The 13,468-nt window shown below is 45.6% G+C and overlaps 1 long non-coding RNA gene across 1 annotated transcript in view; it reads right to left on the bottom strand.

Moving 5' to 3' along the window:
* Nucleotides 1–12,945, bottom strand: part of LOC138760217 (uncharacterized) — a 43,934-nt gene extending 30,989 nt beyond the window's left edge. Inside the window, exon 1 of the long non-coding RNA XR_011355514.1 lies at nucleotides 12,880–12,945. This is a non-coding gene — a long non-coding RNA (uncharacterized lncRNA). The remainder of the gene's footprint in view (nucleotides 1–12,879) is intronic.
* Nucleotides 12,946–13,468: the final 523 nt, after the last annotated feature.

Raw genomic sequence — 13,468 nt, 5'->3', positions numbered from 1 at the left:
TCCTATGTTGGATTAGAAAATAATTGTTGAAAATCTTGCTCCCATAGTTTCTTCATCTTATCCACTAGACCACTAGACAAGAATAATGACTTGTAAAGAACTGATATCAACTTTTTTAGGATTTAGTTTAAAATTACAAGTCTTCTCTAACATATTTAATTCCAGATCTTGAGGGAGTCTCAATACCAAGAAATTCAAGAGGCTCCTAATCTATAGATATCCAAAAAGTGTTCAGATAGTATAAACTTAGAAAATAATTGTTTAAAAGAAGCCAAATTTTGGTCAATAAAAAGATCTTGAAAGGATTGGATTACCTAACTGACCATTCATGAAAACCAACAACTTGTACCAAAGGGAAAAAATAATTAGCTAGAAGGGACCAACTGCCCGTGGGAAGAAGCAGTTCCTCAGTCTGGTGGTACTGGCTCTGATCCTCCTGGATCTCTTCCTCGATGGGAGCAGCTGAAAGATGCTGTGTGCGGATTGGAAGTGGTCCTCAATGATTTTGCATGCTTTCTTCAGACAACAATCCTGGTAGATCATGTCAATAGGGGGAGGGAAACCAAATGATCCTCTGCCACTCATAGTCCTGTGAGCTTACCTCCAATCTATTTTTCTGCACCAACTGTACCACACTGTGTTGCAGCCGGCCAGAATGTCCTCTGTCTCTGAAGGGACTCTTACTTCTCGTTATCCAGTTGCTTCCTCTTCTCCCAGCTCCATCTCTCCCTTCCCCATCTCCTTTTGCAGGGAGATGATCAAATCTAATCTCTCCCCTCATTATATCCAATTAATACCTTTTGTTGGTCTGGACTCCTCCCCCATTGTTTGAATTCTGAGACTTTGTTTGTTGCTCTTTTCAGGCTCAGGTCCAAAACATTGGCAATACATTGGCGTCTTTTATGGATGCTGAAAAGACCAGCCAAGTTCCTCCAGCATTTTTGGTAAGTTTTTATCTCTTTCCTTTATCGTTAGTAAGGCCAGTCAAAGGAAACACTGGCAGGCAAACATTGAAGTAAATCATGTTTATTAGTTGAAAGGAAAAGGAATCCCAGCAGAGTTGTGGTCCAGAGATGTCAGCTCTACTTCATGAAAATGTTTGACGAATTGTGGTGTCAAAGCCCTGGTAAAACTGAAATCAACTTTGTAGGTGCAGTGGGCAGCGAGGAAGACTTTCAAAGCTTGCAGAGGAATCTGAACCAGTTGGAAAAAAATGGGATAAAAATGGCAGGTGGCATTTAATGGAGATATGCATTTTGGAAGGACAAACCAAGGATGGGCATACATGGTACAATCTAGAAGGGCCAAAGGGCTCTTTTCTGTTCTGTAATGATCTATGGTAAATGACAATCGGGAGAAAAAATGCTGCAATCATTAAAGAATCTAGTGGCATTGCTTGGAATCAAACAGTGCCTCCAGCCCTGTCGGAGCTGCACGGAAACTGGCCCTTCTCTCCTCCCCCCTCCCCCCAACTTGTCCGTAGCAGCCAAGCTGCCTGTCTGGGCCAGTCCTATTTGCTTGCATTTTTCCCCCATATCCCTCTTAGCAGTGGTTAGAGTGGCACAGTTAGCATAGAGGTTAGGGCAATGCCTTTGCAGCGCCAGTGAACAGAACTGGACCAGGTTTCGAGTCCCACACTGTCTGTAAGGGGTTTGTATGTTCTCCCCACGACTGCGTGGGTTTTCCCCAGGGGCTCCAGTTTACTCCCACCATTTGAAACGTACTGGGGCTTGCAGGTTAATTGAACGGCACAGTCCCGTGGGCCAAAATGGTCTTTACCATGCTGCATTTAACCTTCCCTCTCCATGTGCCCGTCTGAATGTCCTTTAGAACCATAGAACATTGCAGCACAGGAAAAAAGGCCCTTTGGCCCTTGTCTGTGCTGAATGATTATTCATCAAATCCCACTGATGCCCTCCAATCCACCAGTCATGTAAACATCTGTACTCAAGTAAAGGTGTACAAAAGAGAAATGCAAACAAACTGACCAAGCAATACATAAAAATAAATATTCAGAAATAAGTAATAATTAAAGTAGAGTCCTTAAATGCATCCCTGATTGAGTTTGTGAGTGAGGAGTCTGATGGTGGAGGGTAGCAGCTGTTCCTGAACCTGCTGGTGCAAATGTTGTGGCACCTACACCTCTGCTCTCCGACCTACTACATGAAAAGAATTTTAGGTTTCCCTGTGGCGGGGGTGGTGGTGGGGGGGGGGGGGGGGGTTGGGGGGGGTGTTATATGGTTCCTGCTGAGAAAGTTTGGACTTGAATGAGGGGACATAGTCTCAGGATTCTGGGGAATAGATTTAAGACAGATGTGGAAGAGCGGTTTCTCCCAGAGACTAGTGAATCAGTGGGATTTTCTGCCCAAGGAATCAACAGAAGACTGCCTCACAAAATATACTCAAGGCACAGATAGCTTTTTTGTGCAGTCGGGGAATTAAGGGTTGCAAAGCAGGTAGCTGAGTCCATGATCAGATTGTCCATAATCTTTCTGAATGGCAGAGCAGGCTCGACGGGCCAGGTGGCCGACTTCTGTTCCTGTATCTTGGGAGGAGGGGGCACAACTTCAGGATTGTAGGGCGTTCCATTTAAAACAGAGACGCAGAGAAATTCCTTTAGCCAGAGAGTGGCAGAGCTCTGGAATTTGCTGCCACGGGCAGCTGGAGGCATGGCCTTTGGGTGTATTCAAGAGATTTAAAAAATTTAAAATAAAATTAAGCATCTGACTCGTTAGGGTTTCAAAGGCTGTGGGGAGAAGGCTGGGGGAGCAGGGCTGAGTGGGACAGCCATGGTGGAACGGCAGTGGCAATCTGCTGGGCCGACCTCCGCATTTTTGAAAGCTTTTGCAACCACTTCACACCACGGCACAAACAGCTTCCACGTTACCACACCATTGCATTTGTGGTGTGGGAGAGTTTTCCCCTGTACAAATTGGCCGCTGTGTTTACAACCTTACAGCACTGACAACGCTTCAAAACAAACCACATTATTGGCCATCAAATGCTCTAGGACATCCTCAGTTTGTGCAAGGCGCCATAAAACAGGAGGTATCGCTTTACAATGTACACCCCTGCTGCTGTGAGCTAAGTTCTACACTGGCCCTGTAATTTATATACTGGCTCCTTATCTCAGATGCTATAAACTTATCAGCTTCTTTTCACAAGGCCACTAATAGGATTTCTGGAAACTAATGAGCATTAAAAGGATGTTTATTTCAACATATTGTGCCGGGCTTCCACAGTCAAATTTGTCACTTATCTTCTTCATTATATTAGAATCTTCATAATACACAAGGCTGGAAAGGTAATGAATCCAGGCAATTAAAAGCAAACAAGCAGATAAGGACTCTAAATGAGCTTCCAAAGAACTGTAATTACCCAGCAATCTGGCAATACAGTAGGTTGTCAAAACAAGCTGTCTTAACACAGAAACTGTAGGTCAAAGGTACGGTGGAGTGTGGGAGCATGTTCCAACGTGAAGAAAGGTGCCATTCATCTCGATATTTCTCTAATCTCTTGGGACAGTTGAAAAGCCCCAGGAGCTAAAAGTTGGATCGCTATGGTGTCTTTCCCTCAAAGTACCCCAGCGGGAGTATCAGCAAACAAAATTTGGTCCCAAAAAAACGACATTTTCATGAGGAATACAGAAAGCTTGGCCAAAGGGGTAAATTTTAAAGGGGTGGATGGGTGCAAGGAGATTCAGAGACACCTTGGCAGTCAGGAGCACGGTTGGCAATGGACGAGCAAGTATAGAGAGAGAGATACATTGCAGCATGGAAATAGGCCCTTCACTCTAACCCAAAAGAATTTAAGGGATTTATGTGATGTCATGTACTCTGGCAATAAATCTGAAGTGACCAAAACATCCCAGCTGCCTTCCATATCCCTCTAAATTCTTCCTATCCATGTATCTGTCCAATTATTTACTTAAACGTTGCAATAGTACCTGCCTCAGTTACCTCCTCCAGCAGCCTGTTCCAGACACCCACCACCTTCTGTGTTTAAAAGTTATATCTCAGGTTCCTGTTAAATCTCCTCTTTGCACACCACCCCCCCCCCCCCCCCCCACCCCAAACCCATGTCTTCTGGTCACCGATTCCCATCTCTGGGCAAAATACTCTGCATTCACCCGATCTATTCCTCTCATGAGTTTGTCCACCTCTGAGATCTCCCCTCATCCTCCTGTGCCCCAAGGAATAAAGCCCCGGCCTGCTCAATCTCTCCCTGTAGCTCAGGCCCAAGTCCGGGCCACATCCTCGTCAATCTCAGAAAAATGTGCAAAGCTATTAAAGCTAGTGTGTCTGAAAGCAGGGAGGTGTCAGATTGGATTGGGATTTGGAAACGAGGTGAATGTCAAAATGTTGGGTTGCAAATGATTTTGATTTCCCCCTTCTTAAGGGGGATTCTCACATTGGATTGGAGTGTCTTTTGTCGTGTGCGTGAATGGAATTATTTAATGTCAAGTGTGCCAAGTTACAGTGAAAAGGTAGAGATAGCATGTGCTGAAGAGACAAATCAACTCATACCAGGGTACGACTGGTAGTTCAAATATACAGTGGAGACAGTCGAGGGTGGGGGGAAGGCAAGGCCAATTCCTGGCATGAGGGTGCTGCTTTGTGATGTGTTGCTCTTGCAAATTTCAGATCATTGTTCCAGACACCCCCCCCCCCCACCACGGGAAACCAAAAAAAAGAAATGTCCACTCAGGGGAGCGTCACTGTGTCTGCATTTTGTAGTCTAATTCTGATGGTCTCGTATTTGGAATTCTCTGCACTTTTGACTTGCATGGCCCTATACTTCCTTTGTATTGTAACGCAAAGATTTTATTCTTTGTTATGTAGACTAGGCATTTTGGCTATAGCACCCCTCCCCCCCCCCCCTCAGACTGCTCAAAATTTATGGGCCCCCTTCCTTGAGAAGCAGTCAAGTTTTGGTTTCGGTTTCTTCCGTACTTCTCTCCTACCAACTACATGAAAAAAATCCATAAAAACAATTGTTACAGGAGGTAAACAGAAAACAAGGCTTTTACTTAAATGTGGAGACCCTCACAACCTCACCCCCCCTCCCCTCCCATGGCTGTTGGGCCCCTGTTGAGAATGACTGATAGAGAGGTTGACTTGCCTGAATAGTGCAATTTAATTAAATTCATCTTCCATGCCTGTGTTTACTCTCTCTCTCATTGCCCTCATGGTCAAGAAAGCACCTCCATACCTTAAGGAAGTTCAGCAATGCTCCCGTGTCCCTCAGCAACTGCTACAGACACATCACTAAGGGCAGACTTACTGGTGTGTCTCACCATGGGACAGGAACTGCTCTGGTCCAGCTCAGTGGTAAATGCAGCTTAGAACATCTACATATTTCACCCCCTCCCCCCATCCCACTCACCCTCTGAGGTCTTCATTCACAGCTGCCTGGCTAAAGCAATCGACATACAGAAGGACATCCCCCATCCCATCCAGGAAACTATTCTCCCCCTGTTCCTGTGCAGGAGGGAGAAGGCTCAAGGTTGTGAAATCATGCTCCAACAGTTTCCCCCCCTCCTGCAGCCATCAGGCTCCTGAATGAACCCCATACCAATGCTCTCATGCAGCCTTTGCTTTGTACTAATTTTATTTTACATTACAACTATTTTTGCCCCGCTAGAAGCATAGAAAACAGGCCAATCAGCCCTTCTAGTCTGTGGTTACCATTATTCAGCTAGTTCCAATAACATGCTCCCATTCCATAACCCTCCGGACCTCTCACATCCATGTATCTATCCAATTTATTCTTAAAACTCAAGATAAAGTTCACACCCACATCAGATGGCAGCTCATTTCACGCACACCTGAGTGAAGAAGTTTCCCCCAAAACATTTCCCCTTTCACCCTAAAGCAATGTTCTCCCAAATTTATCTCTCTTAATCCAAGTGGAAAGAGCCTATTCACATTTACTGTCTGTACCCCTCAATTTTATAACCCCCCCCCCCCATCATATCCCCCCCTTATTCTTCTTCATTCCAAGGAAAAGTCCTAACCGGCTTAACCTTTTCGTGTATCTCAGTTCCTGAAATCCAGGCAACATTCTAGTAAATCTTCCCTGCACTCCTATCTTATTGATATCTTTCCTGCAGTTAGGTGACCAAAACTGCACACAATCCTCCAAATTTGGCCTCAATGCCTTGTACAACCTCACCATAACATCCTAATGCCTATACTCAATACTTTGATTTATTAAGGCTAAGATGCCAAAAGCTCTCTATAACCCTGTCCACCTGCGACACCACCTTCAGAGAACAATGTACCGGTAACCCCAGGTCTCTTTGCTCCTCCACACTCCTCACTGCCCTGCTATTTACAGGGCCCACATTTCCTCAATTTGATCTTCCACCTCACTTGTCTGCATAAAGCTCCATCTCCTAGTTGGTCCAAATCCCTCTGCAAGCTTTGAAAATCTTTCTTAATGTCCACAACACCTCCCATTTTTGTGTTATCAGCCAACACGACGATCCCTTTTTCTACATTTGTCCAAATTAATGATTATAGACAACAATGGTCCCATCACGGATCCCTGAGGCACACCACTCTTCACAGGCCTCCAGTCTGAGAAGCAGCCATCCACTACCGCTGTCTTCTCCTACACAACCAATTTCAAATCCAGGTTACAACCCCTCTATGTATACCTAGTGTCTTAACCTTCTGAACTAACCTCCCATGTGGGACCTTGTCGAAGGCCTTACTAAAGTCCATGTAGACAACATCCACAGCCTTTCCTTCATCCATCTTCTTGGTAACTTCCTCAAAACTCTACACAATACATTAAACACAACCTACCACACATAAATCCATGCTGTCTGACCTTAATTAGCCCATGCCTGTCCCAATACCTATATATTCTGACTCTCAGAACTTCTTCCAATAATTTACCTCAGTGGTTCTCAACCTTTCTTATCACTCGCATACCATTTTGAGTAATCCCTATGCCATAGGTGCTCTGTGATTAATAAAGGATTGCTTAAGGTGGGATGTGGGTGAAAAAGTTTGAAAACGACTTTTAATTATCCCTCATGGACTCGTTATGTGTACGGTTTCAGAACTCCAAAGGAAATGGGCCAGTGACAACTTTTCTCAAGCCAAATATTTCAGTAACAATTGGGTCTAGAGCACACATGTCAAACTCTGGCCCGCAAGATCATATTAAATATATATTAGAGTTGGCCCGCTGGCCGCCGCGCCAGTATAGCGCATGCACACTGAAGGTGAAAATAAAGACGCCGGAGGTCTGGAGGGATCTCAGAGTTCCGAATCCCGGGGATCGGAGCGCCGCACTCAGCCCGCCCGGCTCCCGGACACACAGACGCGGCTGGAGTTGGGGACCATCCTCGCTGGGTCTGCACTTCAGCGGCGACGCCGGACTGAACGTCTCGTTGGCGATGCCTTCCCCCTCGCTCCGTGCGCGGCGGACCCTGCCTCCCGCTCCTTTTGTTGGAGACGAGCCCGGCGCCGTGAGATCGCAGTTTAATCCCTCTCCAACCATGGGAGGGGGGTGGGAGCAACGCGCTCTTCTCAGCCAATTCCTCCACTGCCCCGGACGCCGGCGTTTCAACGGGGGTTTCGGGTGCCTTCGTCAGGCGACCGACCTGTTGGTCCAAGACAAGGGGAGAGCGTACAAACTCCACACAGACAGCACCTGAACTTGGGTGAACGTGGAGCTGCGACCCCACATTCCACATCAGGACTGTGTGTAAGATTGGGAGCAGGGAGACGGAAGCTTATTTTGTTCCTGTGATTTAAGCCTTTCTTGGGGTGGGGGGGGGGGGTTCCTTCTCTGACCACTTGCCTAACAATTAACTTAATCAGATGTGGAGTTACCACAATACAACAGTTCTCAACCTTTTTCTTTCCACTCGCGTCCCTGTGCCATTGGTGCTCTGTGATTAGTAAGGGATTGCTTAAGGTGGTCTGTGGGTGGGAAGAAAAAGTTTGAAGACCACTGCTTTAATCATCCCTCATTGACTCGTCATGTGCACGGTTTCAGAACTCCAAAGGAAATGGGCCAATGACAATTTTTCTCAAGCAAAATATTTCAGTAACAATTGGATCTAGAGCAGTGATTCTCACCCTTTCCTTCCCACTCACATCCCACCTTAAGCAATCCCTTACTAATTACAGAGTTCCGATGGCATAGAGCAATGATTCCCAACCTTCCCACCCACATCCCACTTTAAGCAATCCCTTACTAATCACAGAGCACCAATGGAATAAGAATTACTTAAAGTGGTATGTGAGCGGGGAAAAAATATTGAGAACCACTGATTTACCTACTATTGACATCAGGCTCACTGGCCTATAGTTACCTGGTTTACTTTTGGAGCCTTTCTTAAACCGCAGGACAACATGAGCTACTCTCCAATCCTCCGGCACCTCTCCCGTGGCTAAGGAGATTTTGAATATATCCCTCAGAACCCCTAAAATTTCAACACTTGCCTCCCTCAAAGTCTGAGGGAATATCATATCCAGCCCAGGGGATTTAAACATAGAAACATAGAAGATAGGAGCAGGAGTAGGTCATTCAACCCTTCGAGCCTGCTCCGCCATTCAACGAGATCATGGCTGATCTTAAAGTTCAGTACCCCATTCCCACCTTCTCTCCGTAACCTTTAATACCCTTATACTGAAGAAATAGATCTAATTCCCTCTTAAATATATTTAATGAACCTGCCTCCACTGCCCTCTGTGGCAATGAATTCCACAGATTCTCCACCCTCTGGGTATAGAAATTCCTCCTCATCTCGGTCCTAAATGGTTTGCCTATTATCGTCGAACCATGGCCCAGGGTTCTGGACTCCCCCACCATTGGAAACATCCCATCTGCATCCATTCTGTCCAGTCCTGCCAGAATTTTATATGTCTCTATGAGATCCCCTCTCAATCTTCTAAACTCCAGGGAGTACAATCCCAATTTGCACAATCTTTCCTCCTAAGTCATTCCTGCCATTCCAGGTATCAGCCTGGTGAATCGCCTCTGCACTCCCTCCATTGCAAGAACAGCCTTCCTTAGTTAAGGTGACCAAAACTGCACACAATACTCCAAGTGGGGTCTCACCAAGACCCTGTACAGCTGCAGTAAGGTATCTTTGTTCCTAGACTCAAACCCTCTTGATATGAAGGCCAACATACCATTTGCCTTTTTAACCGCCTGCTGTACCTGCATGCTCGCCTTCAGAGACTTATGTACAAGTACCCCTAGGTCTCTCTGCACTTCCCCATCTCTTAATCTATTGCCATTCAAATAGTAATCTGCCCTCCGGTTTGTATTACCAAAGTGGATAACCTCACATTTATCCACATTGTAGTGCATTTGCCATGTATCTGCCCAGTCCCTCAATTTATCCAAATCACACTGGAGCTTCCTGACCCCCTCTTCCGTGCACACAACCCTTCCTAGCTTGGTGTCATCTGCAAATTTGGAGATATTACATCCAATCCCCTCATCCAGATCATTAATGTAAATTGTGAACAGCTGGGGTCCCAGTACAGATCCCTGTGGTACCCCACTGGTCTCCGCCTGCCACTCAGAAAATGAGCCATTTATTCCAACTCTCTGTCTTCTACCTGCCAGCCAGTTCTCAATCCACATCAATACTTTGCCCTCAATCCCATGAGCCTTGATTTTGGAAGCCAGTCGTTTATGCGGGACCTTATCGAAGGCCTTTTGGAAGTCCAGGTACACCACATCCACTGGCTCTCCCCCATCTATTTTACCTGTCACCATCTCAAAGAATTCCAATAGATTTGTCAAGCACGATTTACCTTTTGTAAATCCATGTTGACTCCGTCCGATCCCTTCTCTGCTAGTCATATGCTCCGCTATTACATCCTTAATAATGGATTCCATCATTTTGCCCACTACTGATGTAAGGCTCACCGGCCTATAATTCCCCGCTTTTTCTCTACCCCCCTTTTTAAGTAGTGGGGTAACATTAGCCACCCTCCAATCCATGGGTACTGATCCTGAGTCTATCGAGTTCTGGAAAATAATTCTTAAAGCATCTGCTATCTGAATGGCCACTTCCTTGAGTACCCTAGGATGTAGATTATCAGGCCCTTGGGATTTATCTGCTTTCAATCCCATCAATTTCCCCAAGACCATGTCCTTAGAGATACTGATTTCTTTCAGTTCCTCCCTTGCATTAGTCTCTATGTTTCCCAACATCCTTGGGAGGTTATTTGTATCCTCTCTTGTAAAAACAGAACTAAAGTAAGAATTTAATTGGTCTGCCATTTCCTTATTCCCCATTATATATTCCCCTGATTCCGACTGCAAAGGACCTACTCTGGATTTCACCAATCTTTTCCTCTTGACATATTTATAAAAGCTTTTGCAGTCGGTTTTTATATTTGCCGCAAGCTTACTTTCGTAATTTATTTTTGCTCTCTTGATTAATCCCCTTGTCCTCCTTTGGTGCATCTTGAACTGCTCCCAGGCTTCGGTTGTGGAACTTTTTTTGGCCAATTGATATGCTCTCTCTTTTTAGACCCAATGCTGTCTCTAATTTCCCTTGTTATCCACGGTTGAGTCACCTTTTTTGGTTTATTTTTATGCCAAACCGGTATAAACGATTTTTGCAATTTCTCCATTAGATCTGTGAATGCTTTCCATTGTCTATCCACAGTCAACTCCCCCATAAACACCACCCAATCAATCTTACTCAACTCCCGTCTCATACCATCATAATTCCCTTTATTTAAATTCAGGACCTTAGTCTCGGTTTTAATTTCATCACTCTCCATGTCGAGTGAGAATTCGATCATATTGTGATCGCTCCTACCCAAAGGGCCTCGCACAACAAGATTGTTGATTAGCCCCTTATCATTGCATAATACCCAATCTAAAATGGCCTGCTCCCGAGTTGGTTCCTCAACATATGGGTCTAGATAACCGTCCCGTAAACATTCAAGGAATTCCTCCTCCTCTGTATTTTTACCAATTTGACTAGTCCAAGCTATATGCAAATTAAAGTCTCCCATGATGACAGCTGTTCCCTTATTGCACGCTTTTCTAATTTCTCTTTTAATGCCTTCCCTCACCTCTACACTACTATTTGGAGGCCTATATACCACCCCCACTAACGTTTTCCGCCCCTTGCTATTCCTCAGTTCTACCCATATAGATTCCGCATCTTCTGAGTTAATATCCTTCCTGTCAATCGTGTCGGTCCCTTCTCTCACCATCAATACTACCCCACCCCCTTTTCTTTCTTGCCGATCCCTCCTAAATATTGTATACCCCGGGATGTTAAGTTCCCAGGCTTGCCCACCCTGCAGCCATGTTTCTGTAATCCCAATCAAATCATATTTGTTTATCTCAATTTCCACAGCTAATTCATCTACCTTGTTCCGAATGCTTCTTGCATTAAGATACAAAGCCTTCAGATTTGCTTTTTTCACCCTCCTTGCTCTTTCTGATTTTTACTTTTGCTGCCTAACCTAACTTTTCCTGTTTTATCTTTTCTGTCCTTTGCCCTATCATACAGGTTCCCACCCCCCTGCCAAATTAGTTTAAACCGCACCCGACGGCTGTACCAAACCTAGCTGCCAATATATTGACCCCTTTTGGGTTTAGGTGTAACCCATCCTTCTTGTAGAGGTCATGCCTTCCCCCAAAGAGATCCCAATGGTCCAAGAAGCCAAAACCCTGTCTTTTACACCAGCCCCTCAGCCACACATTCATTTTTCTTAACCTTCCATTTTTGTCCTCAGTTGCACTTGGCACAGGTAGCAAACCAGAGATCACCACCCTGGCTGTCCTATTTCTTAGTTTCTGTCCTAGCTCTCTGTAATCCTTTTTCAGTACTTCCTCCTTCTTTTTATCTATGTCATTGGAACCCACATTACCAAGACTTCAGGCTGTTCGCCTTCCCCTTTTAGAATACCCTGGACCCGATTTGAGATATCCCGCACCCTTGCACCAGGGAGGCAGCACACCATGCGGGCATACCTATCTGGCTCACAGAATATCCTGTCTGTATTTCTGACAATGGAGTCCCCAATGATCACTGCATTCCTCTTTACCTTTTGGTCCACCATGCCAGGCTCAGTGCCAGCGACCTGGTCACTGCTGCCAGCTTCTGTCAGGTCATCTCCCTCAACAGCATCCAACAAAATATACCTGTTACTGAGAGGGATATTCACAGGTGTGCTCTCCATTTTCCTGGTATTTTTCTTCCCACCCCTGACAGTTACCCACTTACCTGACACATCTGGTCTTGGGGTAACTATGTCCCTGAAAGTTGAATCTATCAACTCCTCACTCTCCCTTACCAGCCGTAGGTCCTCAAGTTGCAGCTCCAGTTCCCCAACTCGGTCCTTAAGGAACTGCATCTCGGTGCACCTGACGCAGATGTGGCTATTTGGGAGGGTGGGACTCACCCATGGTTCCCACATCTGACATCCAGTACAAAGCACTAACCCCATAGGCATGACTGAGCTAAAATAATGCCACTTACCCTTCTCCTCGCCTGCTTTTGCCTAAGCCTGTTGAGCCAAAGGCTGGAAGCCCCACTCCTTCAGTGCCCCACTCACTCAGTGCGCCGCTCCTCGCTGGCCGCCCCCTCCCCTTTTACTCCTTTTACTGGCCCCTTGACCAATTAACCTTGACCAATTAACCCAGACACTCTCTCCAAGCTCCTGCTCCTCTGACTCACAGCTCAAACTCCAGCTGATGCCTCCTCAGACTCCCAGCCCGATTTGAGTAGGCCCAAGCCCCAGTAAGCCCTTGTATTTAACTGCTTACCTCCACGTCACTCTCTCCGACCTTCTCCTCCTTCGACTCCCAGCTCGAATTTACATATAGATTGGACCAGCCAAATTAGTAAGTCCAGCTATTTATTCTACTCACCCTCTGATGCTGTCTCTTGGCTCCTCGTCCTCTCACCCGACACCAGGCGCTGACTCACTGTCTCCTCTGACCCTCACTAAGACAGCAATCAGTTCCTCCTCCTTAATCTCCATATGTTTCATGACACTATCGGTTTCCCTTCCTTCCGTATACTCTATGCCAGTTCCCTGAGGAAATACTGATGCAAAAAACCTATTTAAGATCTTCTCCATTTTGTTAGACTCCACCTGTAGTTGACCACTCTGATCCTCTAGGGGTCCAATTTGGTCCCTTGTTAACCTTTTAATATCTTTGTAGAAATCCTTCAGATTTACCTTCACATTATCTGCCAAAGCCCCCTCATGCTTTCTTTTGCCTTTAATTTCCTTCTTTAGTATTCTCTTACATTTTCCAACCTCATTTGGTCCTTGTTGCCTATACCGGTTATACACCTCCTTAAATCATATTACCAATATCCCTTGAAATTCCCTAGGCCTGTTAATTTTGCCTTTAATCCTGGTAGGAACATGCAAACTCTTTACCCTCAAAATCTTTCCTTTGAAGGCTTTCCACTTGCTGGACACATCCTTACAAGGAAGCAGCTTATTCC

The sequence above is a fragment of the Narcine bancroftii genome, chromosome 4, assembly GCF_036971445.1.
Source record: "Narcine bancroftii isolate sNarBan1 chromosome 4, sNarBan1.hap1, whole genome shotgun sequence".
Taxonomy (NCBI): Eukaryota; Metazoa; Chordata; class Chondrichthyes; order Torpediniformes; family Narcinidae; genus Narcine; species Narcine bancroftii.
Note: the sequence above shows the minus strand (reverse complement) of the source record. Positions and strands in the feature narration are given on the sequence as shown.